The sequence below is a fragment of the Oncorhynchus tshawytscha genome, linkage group LG22 (assembly GCF_018296145.1).
Source record: "Oncorhynchus tshawytscha isolate Ot180627B linkage group LG22, Otsh_v2.0, whole genome shotgun sequence".
NCBI lineage: Eukaryota > Metazoa > Chordata > Actinopteri > Salmoniformes > Salmonidae > Oncorhynchus > Oncorhynchus tshawytscha.
This window is the reverse complement of record NC_056450.1, coordinates 39,791,750-39,810,867: the sequence shown is the minus strand read 5'-3', so window position 1 is coordinate 39,810,867 and position 19,118 is coordinate 39,791,750.

Sequence of the window (19,118 nt, the reverse complement as noted above, 5' to 3'; positions counted from 1 at the left end):
TGGGACAGGGTAAGTTATGCCAACTACAATTTTCTGCACAGAAGGGAATATTACCACTACGTTTTTAAAACCATGTTTATCTTTATTTCCCAAACACAATTCAACACAATAACAATGGCTTTTTAAAAACTGTTAATCATCGTAAGCAAAAACTTACCCCATTTCTCCTCTCCTCTCTTCTCTTCTCTTCTCTTCTCTTCTCTTCTCTTCTCTTCTCTTCTCTTCTCTTCTCTTCTCCTCTCCTCTCCTCTGTTCTCCTATTGTCTGTTCTGTTCTGTTCTCCTCTCCTCTCCTCTGCTTTCCTTACAGGGTAAGTTATGCCAACTACAATTTTCTGCACAGAAGGGAATATTACCACTACGTTTTTGAAACCATGTTTATCTTTATTTCCCAAACACAATTCAACACAATAACAATGGCTTTTTAAAAACTGTTAATCATCGTAAGCATCTTTTAACACGGGTTTAATTAGGTGATAACGCCCGAGAAGCCGGTGTTTGTAGGATATATTGGCACGGGTGTTATTGGGCCAGAGACGAAGTCGAGGGTCGGCAAACTGTGTCAATATATACTCCAAACACCGGCTTCAAGGGCATTATCACTTTTATACAATGGGTTACCAACATATTCAAATAATGATTGACATATCTTCATTAAAAATGTTATTTTGAATTTTGATTAATATATTCATGCTATTTTATTCTTATGTAACAGTATACACTTTACGTCCGTTCCCTCGCCCTGACCTGGGCGCGAACCAGGGACGCTCTGCACACGTCGACAGTCACCCTCGAAGCATCGTTACCCATCGCTCCACAAAAGCCGCGGCCCGTGCAGAGCAAGGGGAACCACTACTTCAAGGTCTCAGAGCAAGTGACGTCACCGATTGAAACGCCACTCGCGCTAACTAGCTAGCCATTTCACATCGGCTACATTTACACAATATATAATCCCGACACAAATCTAGGTTTGCTACCCAAGCCGGCTGGCTGTTCGTTCTATCGGTTTGGTTGCCAGAGACGTGACCCAGTCGCTAAGTCTTTTTGTTCCGTATCTATGGACAAAATGTTCCATTGCCATACTGGCAGGCAACATTCTTATCCCTTGCTTGCTAGCCAATTACAGCTAGCTTACAGTCACATCAAACAGTGCAGACAATAACAACAGTAGCTTCATTTGTTTAAGCTGTTTTCTAGTGACATTTATTTGGATGCAAACAACACAGAAAACACAATCACTTCAAACTGAAGCTGGAAAGACTGCAAACTATCTGCACTTCGTTTCATTTGACCTTTTTTCCAATAGACATTTCTTTGTATGTATCCATAAAAATGATGCCTGCTGATTCATGATTTCAACCGGCTGAGAAAAGCTGCCTGCCTGTCTGTCTCGTCCAGACTCCCGACACGCTCGTTACTATGGGACAGCTAGAGATCGAATTTGAAAATTTAAACAATGTTGCAAATGTTGGAGCAACAGACAGCAAGGTTTATACAAATCTCTGCTGTTGAAAATGAAATGTTAGTCTAAAATAAATATGAGATACTGTCCAAATGTTTTTATAGTGGAGATCAAGTTTATAAATTGCAGCTGATGAGACAGTGTATTGCGCAGTCAAATGGAACAGAGCAAATAGGTATTTTAACGTAATAGATTTAGTCGGTGGTAACTTGTGGAATAGACAACGGCTGGAATGCGGTTTTAACCAATCAGCATTCAGGACTAGACCCACCCATTGTATAACACCTAACAAACACTTTGTACTTAAAAAAATATGTTTAACATAGGCCCTATTGCTAACCCATATCCCAGCAATAATGCATTGCATTACGCCTGGGAAGAAAACACTTACATTTGCTCAACTTGCCGTTTGCTCAACCATTGGCTCAACCATTGGCTCAACTTACCCCAAGGCAAACATTTTTACTATATTAGCCCACACAGCTACAAGGATGCACTTTCATGCTAGGTTTATGACCTTATAATGAAGCTTATAGAGACCCCAACTGATGTATAGAACAATCTTAAAAATATCTACTTTGGTTTAGATGCAATCATGAAACCTCGAACACAAATACATTTGACTTGGCGAAAATACTTTTTGGGGACTTAACTTGCTTACCACTTTTTCCATGTGTTTTCTTCCTTCACAGACTCCATGAAATGATGGCCTCTTCCTAAATATTTGGTCAAATCAAACAAGGGTGGCTCAACATATGCCTTTGGTTCAACTTACCCCACTCTCCCCGACATAACATATTTAATTTACACTTATTTAATGTTTTAAAGTCTTCTCTCAACAAATCAATCTTTCAACATGACATGTGCATAATTATTTAGCCTATGTTTGGTGAGGGTGTAAAAATATCACCTGTGTTTGGTGAGGGAGGAAAAATATCACCTGTGTTTGGTGAGGGAGGAAAAATATCACCTATGATAGGCGAGGGAGGAAAAATATCATCTATGTTTGGTGAGGGAGGAATTATCTTCAACTGATGCTCGACAGGGCTTTTAGGTACAGGTAACTCCCAAAATAATGGAAACACTTGAGTAAATGAGGAATACAAAGTATATTAAAAGTAGATGCTTCCACACGGGTGTTGTTCCTGAGTTAATTAAGACACTTTATGTCGGTGTTTCCTTTATTTTGGCAGTTATCTTCTATGATAGGATCATATCTGAGCCACCACCAATCTCTGTCCTTATCATGGTGCTATAAAAACACATATTCTATTCAACTCAACAGAAGTGTCTGGTAAATATTTGAAAAGGGATGTTGATTCTTATCTGCAATCTGGACAAAGCCGGCTGGCCAAGCTAGCCAACTGCTGTGACACAGCCTGCTACGTCAACAATGTCTCTCTCTTTGTGTTCACTTACAGTATAAATAAGCTCACACTGAAGAACTCTCATCTCAGGATTCAGGATTCAGCCTCCCTCAGATAATGGGATCTACATGAAATAATATAAATATATTGCTATTTATGAAGTCAATATCCATATAGGCTTTGCAAATTGATTCATGCATTCATGAGTAGCCTATAAATACGCAACAGTACTGCTATGCAGGGTTTCAAATCAAATCATTCTTCCTGTAAAGATTGCGTTGACGGAGAAGAGCAACATTTCAACCAAGCTTGGGCTAGTTAGTTACTTTTTTTTCATGTTTATCTTTACTTTTTACAGAAAGTTGTCCAGAAAGATAGGAGACTTTTGAACAAATCTCATCTATCAGACAGAATTGAATTGAAAGAATTGAAAAGCTGCAATATTAACACGAGGGCCCATCGAATGTATTTTCAGTCCACTCCTATACTACCTGTTCAGCCACGACTGTGTGGCCACGCACATCATCTAGTTTGCTGACACCACAACTGTGGTAGGCTTGATCTCCGACAATGATGAGACAGCCTACAGAGAGGAAAGCATAGACTTAGTAGTGTGGTGCCAGGACAACAACCTCTCCCTCAATGTCAGCAAGATCAAGGAGCTGATTGTGGACTACAGGAGAAAGAGGGGATAGCACGCCCCCATCCACATAGACAGGGCTTTAGTGATTTGGCATGGGTCCTTGGATTCACCCCCCAAAAAAAACACAATTATACAGCTGCACCATCGAGAGCATCTTGACTGGCTGCATCACCGCTTGGTATGGAAAAGGCACCACCCTCGACCACAAAGAGTTAGAGGGTGATGTGGCAGCCCAGTACATCACTGGGGCCGACCTCGCTGCCAGCCAGGACCTTTATATCACGCGTGCTGAAAAATTGACAAAGACTCCAGCCACCCAAACCATAGACTGTTCACTCTGCTACAGTCGGGCAAATGATACCGGAGCATCGGCTCTCGGACCAACAGGCTCCGAGACAGCTTCTGCCACCAAGCAATAAGACTTCTAAATAGCAATACGACTGCTAAATAGTTAATTAAATGATTAACCGGACTATCTGCACTGATCCTATCTTTGCAAAGACTCTATGCACACTCACAAGACTATATATAAACACTACATTCACAGTCACTCACACACACACTACACTCTCACACAAAACACTACATTTGCACACACATACAAAACAAACACACACACACACACACACACTTTTACACTCATCATACAGTGGGGCAAAAAAGTATTTAGTCAGCCACCAATTGTGCAAGTTCTCCCACTTAAAAAGATGAGAGAGGCCTGTAATTTTAGTCATAGGTACACTTCAACTATGACAGACAAAATGAGAAAAAAAATTCAGAAAATCATATTGTACGATTTTTAATGAATTTATTTGCAAATTATGGTGGAAAATAAGTATTTGGTCAATAACAAAAGTTTCTCAATACTTTGTTATATACCCTTTGTTGGCAATGACAGAGGTCAAACGTTTTCTGTAAGTCTTCACAAGGTTTTCACACACTGTTGCTGGTATTTTGGCACATTCCTCCATGCAGATCTCCTCTAGAGCAGTGATGTTTTGGGGCTGTTGCTGGGCAACACGGACTTTCAACTCCCTCCAAAGATTTTCTATGGGGTTGAGATCTGGAGACTGGCTAGGCCACTCCAGGACCTTGAAATGCTTCTTACGAAGCCACTCCTTCGTTGCCTGGGCGGTGTGTTTGGGATCATTGTCATGCTGAAAGACCCAGCCACGTTTCATCTTCAATGCCCTTGCTGATGGAAGGAGGTTTTCACTCAAAATCTCACAATACATGGCCCCATTCATTCTTTCCTTTACACGGATCAGTCGTCCTGGTCCCTTTGCAGAAAAACAGCCACAAAGCATGACGTTTCCACCCCCATGCTTCACAGTAGGTATGGTGTTCTTTGGATGCAACTCAGCATTCTTTATCCTCCAAACACAACGAGTTGAGTTTTTACCAAAAAGTTCTATTTTGGTTTCATCTGACCATATGACATTCTCCCAATCTTCTTCTGGATCATCCAAATGCTCTCTAGCAAACTTCAGACGGGCCTGGACATGTACTGGCTTAAGCAGGGGGACACGTCTGGCACTGCAGGATTTGAGTCCCTGGCGGCGTAGTGTGTTACTTATGGTAGACTTTGTTACTTTGGTCCCAGCTCTCTGCAGGTCATTCACTAGGTCCCCCCGTGTGGTTCTGGGATTTTTTCTCACCATTCTTGTGATCATTTTGACCCCATGGGGTGAGGTCTTGCGTGGAGCCCCAGATCGAGGGAGATTATCAGTGGTCTTGTATGTCTTCCATTTCCTAATAATTGCTCCCACAGTTGATTTCTTCAAACCAAGCTGCTTACCTATTGCAGATTCAGTCTTCCCAGCCTGGTGCAGGTCTACAATTTTGTTTCTGGTGTCCTTTGACAGCTCTTTGGTTTTGGCCACAGTGGAGTTTGGAGTGTGACTGTTTGAGGTTGTGGACAGGTGTCTTTTATACTGATAACAAGTTCAAACAGGTGCCATTAATACAGGTAACGAGTGGAGGACAGAGGAGCCTCTTAAAGAAGAAGTTACAGGTCTGTGAGAGGCAGAAATCTTGCTTGTTTGTAGGTGACCAAATACTTATTTTCCCCCATAATTTGCAAATAAATTCATAAAAAATCGTACAATGTGATTTTCTGGATTTTTAAATTTTTTTGTCTGTCATAGTTGAAGTGTACCTATGATGAAAATTACAGGCCTCTCTTATATTTTTAAGTGGGAGAACTTGCACAATTGGTGGCTGACTAAATACTTTTTTGCCCCACTGTATATATTTACAGTGCCTTCAGAAGTTTTCACACCACTTGACTTTGACCACATTTTGATGTGTAAAAAGGTGGGAGTAAAATGTATTTAATTGTCATTTTCTGTAAACAATATACAAAATGCTCTGTCAAAATGTAAGAAAAATAACATTTGTAAAAAAAAAAGTTTTACAAAAATAAACACTAATATATATTGATTACATATTTAACCTCCTGAGTTAATACATGTGATACATTAATCATCTTTGGCAGCGTTTACAGCTGTGTTTTTGGGTAAGTCACTAAGCTCTTTGCACACCTGTATTGTAAAATATTTGATCTATTATTATTTTTAGTGGTGTGGGGGCTATGCTTTGGCAAAGTGGGTGGGGTTATATCCTTCCTGTTTGGCCCTGTCCGGGGGTGACCTCGGATGGGGCCACAGTGTCTCCTGACCCCTCCTGTCTCAGCCTCCAGTATTTATGCTGCAGTAGTTTATGTGTCGGGGGGCTGGGGTCAGTTTGTTATATCTGGAGTACTTCTCCTGTCCTATTCGGTGTCCTGTGTGAATCTAAGTGTGCGTTCTCTAATTCTCTCCTTCTCTCTTTCTTTCTCTCTCTCGGAGGACCTGAGCCCTAGGACCTGAGCTCCAGGACTACCTGACATGATGACTCCTTGCTGTCCCCAGTCCACCTGGCCATGCTGCTGTTCCAGTTTCAACTGACCTGAGCCCTAGGACCATGCCCCAGGACTACCTGACATGATGACTCCTTGCTGTCCCCAGTCCACCTGGCCATGCTGCTGCTCCAGTTTCAACTTCCACCTGACTGTGCTGCTGCTCCAGTTTCAACTGTTCTGCCTTATTATTATTCGACCATGCTGGTCATTTATGAACATTTGAACATCTTGGCCATGTTCTGTTATAATCTCCACCCGGCACAGCCAGAAGAGGACTGGCCACCCCACATAGCCTGGTTCCTCTCTAGGTTTCTTCCTAGGTTTTGGCCTTTCTAGGGAGTTTTTCCTAGCCACCGTGCTTCTACACCTGCATTGCTTGCTGTTTGGGGTTTTAGGCTGGGTTTCTGTACAGCACTTTGAGATATCAGCTGATGTACGAAGGGCTATATAAATACATTTGATTTGATTTATTTTTAGAACGCTGTCAAGTTAGATGTTGATCATTGCTACACAGCCATTTTCATGTCTTTCCATTGATTTTCAAGCAGATTTGAGTCAAAACTGTAACTAGGCCCCTCAGGAACATTTGAATGTCATCTTGGTAAGCATCTCCAGTGTATATTTGGCCTTGTGATTTAGGTTATTGTCCTGCTGAAAGGTGAATTTGTCTCCCAGTATCTGTTTGAAAGCATACTGAACCTGGTTCTCCTCTAGGATTTTGCATGTGCTTAGCTCTATTCAGATGATTTTTTACAACAACAAAAAACTCCTTATCGTTGGCAAGCATACCCACAACATGAAGCAGCCACATCATGCTTGAAAATATGAAGAGTGGTACTAAGTAATGTGTTATGTTAGATTTGCCCCAAACATAAAGCTTTGTATTGAGGACATAGAGTTCTCCATCCAAAGTGTAATTAATAACTTCACCGTGCTCAAAGGGATATTCAATGTCTGTATTATTTTTATTATACATCTACCAATAGGTGCCCTTCTTTGCGAGACATTGAAAAACCTCCATGGTCCTTGTAGTTGGATCTGTGTTTAAAATTCTTATTTAGACTTGCCATAACAAAGGGGTTGAAAGCGTATTGACACAAGACATTTCAGCTTTTCATTTTGAATTAATTTCAAAACATTTAAAAAACATAATTCCACTTTGACATCATGGGGTATTGTGTGTAGGTCAGTGACACAAAATATACATTTAATCCATTTTAAATTCAGGCTGTAACAACAACAAAATGTGGAAAAAGTAAAGGGGTGTGAAAACTTTCTGAAGGCACTGTATCCTGATACCTAGTCACTTTAACATGTCTTCATTTACATATCTACCTCAATTACCTAATACCTAATGGGGTAGCAGGGTAGCCTAGTGGTTAGAGCCTTGGACTAGGGCGTTGGACAGGAAGGTTGCAAGTTCAAACCCCTGAGCTGACAAGGTACAAATCTGTTGTTCTACCCCTGAACCGACTGTTCCTAGGCCATCATTGAAAATAAGAATTTGTTCTTAACTGACTTGCCTAGTTAAATAAAAATAACAAATACCTGGAACTGGTACTCTGTGTACATAGCTCCATTTGTGTGTATTTCATTTTATTCCTCTTGTATTCACCCTTTTTCTTTTTATTATAATTTTTTAAACTCTGTATCATTGGGTAGGGATCGTAAGCAAGCATTTTACCTTAACGTCTACACTCGTTGTATTCGGCTCATGTGACACATAACATGTGATTTAATGTGTCATTTCATTGAGTTGACCCGTATATATCTTATATATCTCCTTCCGATTGATGTATAACTTTAATAAGCAATGATAATATATTTTTCTCCTGTTTCCTGTGAGAGTATTACTAAACATTAACCCATAGAAGCCTCATCTTTGAAAATAATAAATTCATCACCAAGTCTTTGTTCATGCATGCCTATCCATTGGTTGGTTGGTTGGTTCTTCACCTTGTTTGTTAGAGATCACTCATTATGTCACGTAGACACATTCTGTGAAAAGTCACCGTTACCCAAGTTGAACCAGATGCTTTCAGGCAGACAGATGTCAACGTGCAGGGAAACAGAGACTGATGATTAGCGGCTGGAGTGAATGGTGATTGAAAAAAATACAACACATGAAAATACACTTTGACCTCCAGCAGATATGTCACACGCTCCCCCATCAGATATCAGTTATGTTGGATGGTCAGATAGCTGGTGTGTCCATCCACTCAAGATTGAAAGAAAATGTAGGACTTGAAGCTAAAACACTTATAACATGTCATAACAGTCACTGGAGTATATCCCGACTCCGCACATAAAGTCTCATAACAATGGTGAACATTTTCCTATCTACAAGTTTTATCTAACTATTCCCTATCTCCCAAATGCATGTGTTTGGCCTATAGTGTATAGCCTACAGCAGTCTATAGTGTATAGCCTAGAGCAGTCTATACTGTGTAGGCTAGAGCAGTCTATAGTGAATAGCAGTGGAGGCTCTTCAGAGGAAGAGGGGGAGGACCATCCACCTCTGTGAATTTCATAAAAATAAAAATAGTGAAACATTAAAGTTATCCTTTTTTAGATAAAACTATGCTTAATATTTACACATCACCAAATAATGTATTAAAACACACTGTTTTGCAATGAAGGTTCTACAGGAGCTTCAACAGCAGTCTGTAGGGTAGCACCATTGTGTAGCTGGAGGACAGCTAGCTTCTGTCCTCCTCTGGGTATATTGACTTCTGTACAAAACCTAGGAGGCTCATGGTTCTCATCCCCTTCCATAGACTTCCATAGTAGTTATGATAGGTTGGAGGAAGTCCTCCAACCTATCAGAGCTCTTGCAGCATGAACTGACATGTTGTCCACCCAATCAAAGGATCAGAGAATGAATCTAGTACTGAAAGCATAAGCTACGGCAAGCTAGCAGTGCATACATGTATTTTTTACATTTTTATTTTTTTATTTTTTTATTTAACTAGGCAAGTCAGTTAAGATCAAATTCTTATTTAAAATTACATCCTACTGTAGTAATTAAAATGTGGTGAGTAGTTGACTCGAGAGAGAGAGAATGACAATTAGTCGCACAGTTTATAACAAATTCATTTCTTCCAAAATTAAGGAGAAGAGAGGGTGAGAGGGAGAACTAGCTATATTTTGCATTACTGTATATATACAGTTGAAGTCGGTAATTTACATACACCTTAGCCAAATACATTTAAACTCAGTTTTTCACAATTCCTGACATTTAATCAGAGTAAAAATTCCCTGTCTTAAGTCAGTTAGGATCACCACTTTATTTTAAGAATGTGAAATGTCAGAATAATTGTAGAGAGAATGATTTATTTCATATTTTATTGCTTTCATCACATTCCCAGTGGGTCACAAGTTTACATAAACTCAATTAGTATTTGGTAGCATTGCCTTTAAATTGTTTAACTTGGGTCAAACGTTTTGGGTAGCCTTCCACAAGCTTCCCACAATAAATTGGGGGAATTTTTGTCCCAGTCTTCTTGACAGAGCTGGTGTAACTGTGATCACACTCTCCGTTAGCTGATATGAGCAAGACCTTTAAACAGGTCAACATTCACAAGGCTGCGGGGCCAGATAGATTACCAGGACATGTAGTCAGTGCATGCGCACACCAACTGGCAAGTGTCTTCACTGACATGTTGAACCTCTCCCCGAGGAAATCTGTAATACCTACATGTTTCAAGCAGACCACCATTGTCCATGTGGCCAAGAAAGCAAAGTTTTTTTTTTTAAATTATTTAACCTTTATTTAACTAAGCAGGCCAGTTAAGAACAAATTCCTATTTACAATGACGGCCTACCCCAGCCAAACCCTAACCCAGACGACGCTGGGCCAATTGTGCGCTGCCCTATGGTACTCCCAATCACGGCCGGGTGTGATACAGCCTGGAACCGAACCAGGGTCTGTAGTGACACCTCTAGCACTGGGATGCAGTGCCTTAGACTGCTGTGCCAGTCTGGTAACCTGCCTAAATGTCTACTGCCCTGTAGCACTCATGTCGGTAGCCATGAAGTGCTTTGAAAGGCTGGTCATGGTTCACATCAACACCATCATCCCAGAAACCCTACACCCACTCCAATTTGCATACTGACCCAACAGATCCACAGATGATGCCATCTCAATCACACTCCACACTGCCCTTTCCCACCTGAACAAAAGAAACACCTATGTGAGAATGCTGTTCATTGACGACAGCATAGTGTTCAACAACATAATGCCCACAATGCTCATTATTAAGCTACGGACCCTGGGACTAAACACCTCCCTCTGCAACTGAATTCTGAACTACACATCTGCCTCACTGATCCTCAACACGGGGGCCCCTCAGTGGTGCGTGCTTAGTCCCCTCCTGTACTCCCTATTCACCCACGACTGCACGGCCAAGCACAACTCCATCATCATTAAGTTTGCTGATGGCACAACGATGGTAGGCCTGATCACCGACAACGATGAGGTAGCCTATAGGGAGGTGAGAGACCTGGCAGTGTGGTGCCAGGACAACAATTTTTCCCTCAATGTGAGCAAGACAAAGGAGATGATTGTGGACTACAGGAAAAGGAGGGCTGAACACACCCCCCATTCACATCGACTGGGCTGTAGTGGAGCAGGTCGAGAGTTTCAATTTTCTTGGTGTCGTCATCACTCACAAACTATCATGGTCCAAACACACCAAGAAAGTTGTGAAGAGGACACAACAATGCCTTTACCCCCTCAGGAGACTGAAAAAATTTGGCATGGGTCCCCAAGTTTTACAGCTGCACCATTGAGAGCATATTGACCAGTTGCATCACCCCCTGGGTATGGCAACTGCTCGGCATCCGACCGTAAGGCACTACAGAGGGTAGTGCATATGGCCCAGTATATCACTGGGGCCAAGCTTCCTGCCATCCAGGACCTTTAAACTAGGTGGTGTCCGAGGAAGGCCCCAAAAAATGTCAGACTCCAGTCACCCATCTCATAGACTGTTCTCTCTTCTACCGCACGGCAAATTTTTGGTGGCTGGTCTCTGTCCATTTTATGCAAATAAGAACCTTACAAATTCTTAGAAACAGACAGTGTTTTAATTGAATTGTTTAATGAACACATAAGAAATAAATTCATCTAACACCCCCAGCCCCTTTGTTTTTACACTGTTGTCACTCGCTGTTTATTATCTATGCAAAGTCACTTTACCCCTACCTACATATACAAATTACCTCGACTAACATTTACCACTGCACATTGACTCCCTCATTATTGTTGTTTTCTTAAAACTGCATTGTTGGTTCAGAGCTTGTTAGTAAGCATTTCATGGTAAGGTCTACCTACACCTGTTGTATTCGGCGCACGTGACAAATAAAATTAGATTTGATAAACATACCTGCATTTGTCCAATAGAAACTGTAGTTTGCAACAGTTGGACTAATGATTACAACCAAGATCAAATTCAATACATGCACAGGCACCTTGATTACTCCATTTTCTCTCGACCTGTGCACCTACTGTATGTTGTAGACTTTCATTCGTAGGCTTGAGTGTCATGTAGTAGCCTAAATCTATTGTTGTTACATTGAACTGGGTGAATGGAATATGAATTACAGTCATCCAATATGTTGTAATAGAAATAAAGCCAGGGTCATAATTTAAAAAACAAATGTCAGTAACATCTTCCTCCCTCATCTTAAATGGCACCAACCGCCACTGGTGTATAGCCTACAGCAGTCTATGCCTCATGACTCAGTGTGTAAACATTTTGTTTTTGTCTAATCATATCACTGTGTTTTTGCTATTGAGGTAGCCATTAGCCTTTAGGCAATGATTTGTTATGGTGATCCCTATCCTTCGTGTTATTCGACCTCTGCTCATATTGCACGTGTTTACCTTTACCCAGTAACCAGGACGACAGGGTTCACGTCTCTGGATGATTTCTGTTAGTGCTGCGTTTTTCCTAAAGATAGACAGAGAGTATCCTTTTACCTAGAAGTCAGAGGGGTCTCCTACGAATCAGTTTTGATTAACTTTTTATGGCTGCAGGGGCAGTATTGAGTAGCTTGGATGAAAGGTGCCCATATCAAACGGCCTGCTCCTCAGTCATAGTTGCTAATATTTGCATAATATTAGTAGTATTTGATAGAAAACACTCTGACGTTTCTAAAACTGTTTGAATTATGTCTGTGAGTATAACAGAACTCATATTTCATATTTCTGTAGGGTTTCTGTATAGCACTTTGAGATATCAGCTGATGTACGAAGGGCTATATAAATAAATTTGATTTGATTTGATATTGGCAGGCAAAATCCTGAGTTGAAATCAAAACAGGAAGTCAGAAATCTGAGCTTGTATGTATTCACCAGAGTCACCAATGAAATCCCCTTGAGATATGAATGATGTTGCACTGCCTAGGGGTCAACCATCAATAGAAATTATAATGAGGCTTCTATGTTGTTGTGGGAGTGAATGAGAGCAGAATATATCAGATATACATCAAGCAGCCATTTTGTGATTGCACTTTTTCCTCATGGCTCACGAAGACAAGAAGGAATACTCTGGTTGGAACTTTATTGAAGCTATATGTTAAAAACATCCTAATGATTGATTCTGTACTTAGTTTGAAATGTTTCTTCGACCTGTAATATAACTTTTTGAAGTTTTTGTCCGATATAACGCTGACCAGAGTTAGCGTTTGGATATGTATACCAAACGCGCTAACAAAAGAAGGTATTTGGACATAAATAGCGGAAATTTTCAAACAAAACAAACATTTATTGTGGACCTGTGATTCCTGGAGTGCTTTCTGATGTAGATCATCAAAGGTAAGGGAATATTTATCATGTAATTTCTTGTTTATGTTGACGCCATCTTTGCGGCTGTGGTGAAGTCCTATGAGTGTCATCTGATGAAGATAATTTAAGGTTAGGGATACATTTTCATCTTTATTTCTGGTTTTTGTGAATGCTACATTTTGCTGGAAAATGGCTGTGCTTATTGTGATTTGGTGGAGACCTAACATAATCGTTGTAGTGCTTTCGCTGAAAAGCCTATTTGAAATCGGACACTTTGGTGGGATTAACAACGAGAATAGCTTTAAAATGATATGAGACACATGTACGTTTTAGGAATTGTAATTATGCGATTTCTGTGGTTTGAATTTGGCGCCCTCTATTTTCACTGGCAGTTGTCATATCGATCCTGGTATCGGGATTGCAGCCATGAAAGGTTAAGTACTTTGCTGTTGATTGTTTTCAATTAAAATGGTCAAAAGAAACATATCTTCTTAGCAAAGAACAATTTCTCAAACAAGAACTGTCTGAGTAGGGAGGGAAAAACTGAAAACTAGCTGTTGGCAGAGAGGTTTGGAACTTTTTATTTTTTGTCTATTAAACAATTTACCACCTGGTGATGTCACCAGGCAGGCCAAAACTCCATCCCACCACAACAGACTGTAATTTCAGCCGTCTTCTCGAACAGCATACACTAAAAAGGCCATTATCATAGTCATTATTTTCACAATATCACAGGATTATTCCATCCTCGTAGTGGAAATATTCATTGAGTGTACAAAACATTAGGAACACCGTCCTAATATTCAGTTACACCCCCTTTTGGCCTCAGAACAGCCTCAGTTTCGTCGGGGCATGGTAGGCCGTCATTGTAAATAAGAATTTGTTCATAACTGACTTGCCTAATTAGGTAAAGGTTAAATAAATACAAGGAGTTGAAAGCATTCCACAGGGATGCTGGCCCATGTTGACTCCAATGCTTCCCACAGTTGTATCAAGTTGGCTTTATGGACCATTGTTGATACACACAGGAAACCATCGTGTGAAAAACCCAGCAGCGTTGCAGTTCCTGACACACTCAAACCGGTGCGCCTGGCACCTACTACCCTACCCCATTCAAAGGCACTTACAGATTTTGTCTTGCCCATTCACCCTCTGAATGGCACACATACACAATGCATGTTTCAATTGTCTCAAGTCTTAAAAATCCTTCTTTAACCTGTCTTCTCCCCTTCATCTACACTGATTGAAGTGGATTTAACAAGTGACATCAATAAGGGATCATAGACTGACCAGCTGAATCCAGATGAAAGCTATGTCATGGAAAGAGCAGGTGTTTCTAATGATTTGTACACTCAGTATATATAAAACACAGGCAAATTTGGTTTTTGACTCCATTGGGACTTTACAATTTGTATTAATCAAATGTTTTTTTTGTGTGTTAAAAAATTGTATAATGTTAACATACCTATTACATTATTTAATGACAGAATACATTTGAAACTTCATGCACAGTAAAACATTTGTATGACAAATACAATTATTATGATAAAATTATTTTAAAATGACGAGAGGGGGGGGGGTGAAAGGTGCTCATGCTTTGACAAGCATACCAGAGACTGAATTAACGATAAGTCGTCAAATAAAGCCTGCTGAACTAGCCAGATAACTTTTCTTTCATTTTGATTTCTCCTATCAATGAAAATGTGGCACTGACTTACCCAGGGATTGATGTTTCAGCATTGTCTCAATGAAAAGTTTGGCGTTCGACTAGCCACGTGCGACATGCATACGCAGTTACAAGTGAAGTTCCCCCTCCTTATTTTCAGCACTTATCAAATGTCAAACTTGAATGTTGTGAAAATTCTGTGCAACTTCCAGCGCACGTTTACTGTGAACACTGAGGCTGTACCTGCTTTAAGTTACAGTTTTACTGTGAATACTGAGGCTGTACCTGCTCTAAGTTACAGTTTTACTGTGAACACTGAGGCTGTACCCGCTTTAAGTTACAGTTTTAACAGTGGCCAAGTAGGCTACTGTGGCCATTTGGTCATAATGTAGGCTTACCAGAGTGGCACACCATCAAAAACATTGGAGAAAATGCATCCCATAACATTTTAACATGGAAATAGCTGTTCTATCATTCAGCCTACAGTAGCAGCCAATGTGTGGTGTTCAATGTAGGCCTACATTCCATGAGACGTCTGAAAAAAACATGCAGGGCTTGGCATTCATCTGTTTATCCATGTGTCCTTCAGACAAGGAGAAGGCTTTAAATATTGTGTTGTTTGATGCAAAAAACTACTACAAAATAAAATGCATTATGATTCCCATACCAATATAACAAAGAATCAGACAAATGATGCTACCCTCTGCCTATTGGCTACTTAGCTTATGCAAGCCTGTCTGAAAATACAACAACGCCCCTTTAAGACAAAAAAAAGCTCTTCGCTTTCCAAAGATGTTGAGAAATGTACACGTTTTGTGCTCTTATGGGGGAAGCAATCACTCAAATCAAATCACATTTTATTTGTCACATACATGGTTAGCAGATGTTAGTGCGAGTGTAGTGAAATGCTTGTGCTTCCAGTTCCGACAATGCAGTAATAACCAACAAGTAATCTAACCTAACAATTCCAAAACTACTACCTTATAGACACAAGTGTAAGGGGATAAAGAATATGTACATAAAGATATATGAATGAGTGATGGTACAGAACGGCATAGGCAAGATGCAGTAGATGGTATCGAGTACAGTATATACATATGAGATGAGTAATGTAGGGTATGTAAACAAAGTGGCATAGTTTAAAGTGGCTAGTGATACATGTATTACATAAAGATGCAGTACTTTTGGTTTTATTAATTTATTGCCACCGGGGACCAGTGGTGTAAATGTTAAACTGCTTACTGACTATACACTGTAACATTGCTGCATGATTGTAGCGGGTTTACTAACACATTAGTTCTATTAGCTATGTTGACTAGGACGTTACTTTAGCTAATATGGTGACAACGAAGCAGGTTTCTTTCTCCTGGTCACATACAGCTGATATTGTGCATTGAAGCCCACAAGCGACGGAGTGAAAAGGTGAGAGAAGGAATACAACGTGGCTGCTAAGAAAGTGAAATGTGTTTACACGTGATCAGGGGTCATTTCACCAATTCTGTTGAAAAACATTTCTTAAACAGAAGCAAATGAAACGGGGATTAAAAAAATACCGGAATTTGTCTAATAGAAACTCTCGTTTGTTGGATTAATGATTACACACAAATCAGCTAGATGCAGGCAAGAGTGTGCAAGGCGGTATTGAATGTGTCACTTTCTGTCCATGTGTCACTGTCTGTAATCTCAAATTTTTCTCTTGACTTGTGTGTACGTTGTAAACTTTTATTCATAGGCTAGGTTGAAGCAACCTCATGATTGGTATTGGGAAAATACTACTACATGAGTATGAGTATCATGTAGTAGCCTAAACCTATCAATGTTACATTGAACTGGGTGAATGGAATATGAATGACAGCCGTCCAATATGCTGTAATAGAAATAAGGCCATGCATGTGAATTTTTTTGTTGTTGTCCTCCCTCATCATAAACGGCACTGACCGCCACTGCCACTAATATAATGAAACTCAAAACCTGTCAGTCTCCTGCAATAGGGAAGAGGATTTTGTGACGGATTACAATACAGTGTATACCAACTGTCATGACGTGGCCCTTTCTGGGTATAGATGGTGGCATCCCCTTCTCTCTCTCCTACACCCAGGTTCTGTTATCTCAGGTCGTAAATTCCTGGAGGAGACCCTCTCCTCCTGGCCATGCAGTATAGAGAGAGAGAGTTTCACAGTAGAACAAAGGAACTTCTTCTACATCACAGAACTTGAGAACTGAACAATATCCATGTTTTGGAGAATATGTAAACGGTCGGTGGAGAAGCCAGCTACGACCCGGTCCATTTTGTTTCATGTTTGTGACCTCATGAAAGACAATACAGCCACATTACCATAACTCTGTTTATACAGGTGCCTCCGTTATGAGGTTTGCATCTAATTCTTGTATAAAATGAATGAGTAATGATGAAACTATTTGTGAAATGATGTAAGGCGATGTTAAACCTTTGATGAAAGAGAATTGTATTCCCTTTAAAGTTGAACCTAGTCATTGGCCCGCCCCCGTGAGCAACAGACATGATCTGGCGTCATGGAACAAGCCTTTTCTACTGTTACTAATAAAAAACCCTCCCGAAGAAATCCTCTTCAGACCACGCGTACCTCGATGGACACCGAGGGGGAACAGGTTGAGTTTAAACCACGCGCACCTCGATGGACACCGATGGGGCGCAGGTTGAGTTCAGACCACAAAAAAATCAATGTCCGCTAAGGTTACAATGGTAGTTGAATTCCTAACCATACCACGTGGAACATTGGCTACACAGGTGGAAATGGTTCAAGTCTGAGACTATCAATCCCGACAGAATAAGAGCAAATCTTAGATACTAATTAAAAGTCTGCAGCTAGAAATGATGTCAACCTGGGATGCGAAGACCGACAACCGCCGAAACATCTATACTATGAGAACATTTCTGAATGGTACTCTGAAGTATCCATTCTAACCACGGAAATACTTTTGATCTTCAGGGAGGCAGAGAGAGAGACCATGAACTGACTCTCCAACAGAGATCATGACGACACACTGGGCATAAATATATATATATTGATTGCAATTATACTCAAATTAGTGAGTGTTCATGTGCAAAGGATTAGCATTTCAATTAATAGAATTATCAACTGTGTAGTGACTCCTTCTGTTCTTTCCTGCCTTTTCAGTCCACACCCACTTACCTTTGTCAACCAAGTCGTCCTATCGGCTTAGCCCACTAGGGAACCTCCCCTATCATTTCCTTGTAACCATATCTACTGTTTGTTTATGCATTTCTGTGATTATTTAGTTAGTAAATAAATTATTAACACAATTGATGTATGAATGATTCATAGTAAAGGCTGGGTTCGTGCAGATAACCAACAATTTACAACGTTTGGAATGAGACTAACGAGAGGTAAAGAATAATTCATTAATAAGAATAATTGATCAGATATTAAAATATCTGAATAGTTATATTACGAAAATTATAACTTTAATCTGAAGATTTTCCTTGGTGCCTCGACTTCCTAGTTAATTACATTTACGTGTTTAGTTTAATGACGTAATATGAATTACAGAGAATTGATTTGATAAAATAACAGCCTTCACTTTAATGATGCCAAAGACACAACATACTTAAAAATAATTTAATTATATAGCACTGTAAACTCTATTTAGAAATAATATATATACACTCATTTTCTAATTGAGATAAAAAAATGATTCCCAGTTATAATAGCATTTTATTTATATTGCGGAGGGTGACATACTGAAGCAGTAGATCTCCTTTCAATAGTTCAAATTGTGTCCTGCAGGTCATCTATGTTATTGGGGGGGGGGCATTTTCATCTTTAAAATGGTATCTTTAAAACATATTGTCAGGGACTACCTCTACACTGCCAGCCTATTTGTTTAATGAACTGATAACCAACGCCTGATTACAGACCAATTGTTCATTAATGACTTGTAGATAACTTTGTGTTATATTTGATTGGTCAATATACTTGTTACGTACGCCTCTAGGAAGAGGGAACGCAACACCCTGCTACAACTCAACTCCCCGTGGAGTGAAAGAGGTGTGGGATTGTAGGTGAGAGTAAGGATGACAAAAGCAGAGAATTACCGTTTACTGGGAATTTATTCCAGCACATGGTAAATTTGGGGGAAGGGGGCTGAACGGAACAAGCAAAGAAAATAAATATCAAAGCCCCCTCTCCTACTTTACCTGCCTACCCACTACTTACCTAACTTAGCACCACCTGGTGCGCTAACCAAAATACAGGGGGTGGTTTGCCCAGGTCTTACCTAGTGTGCATAGA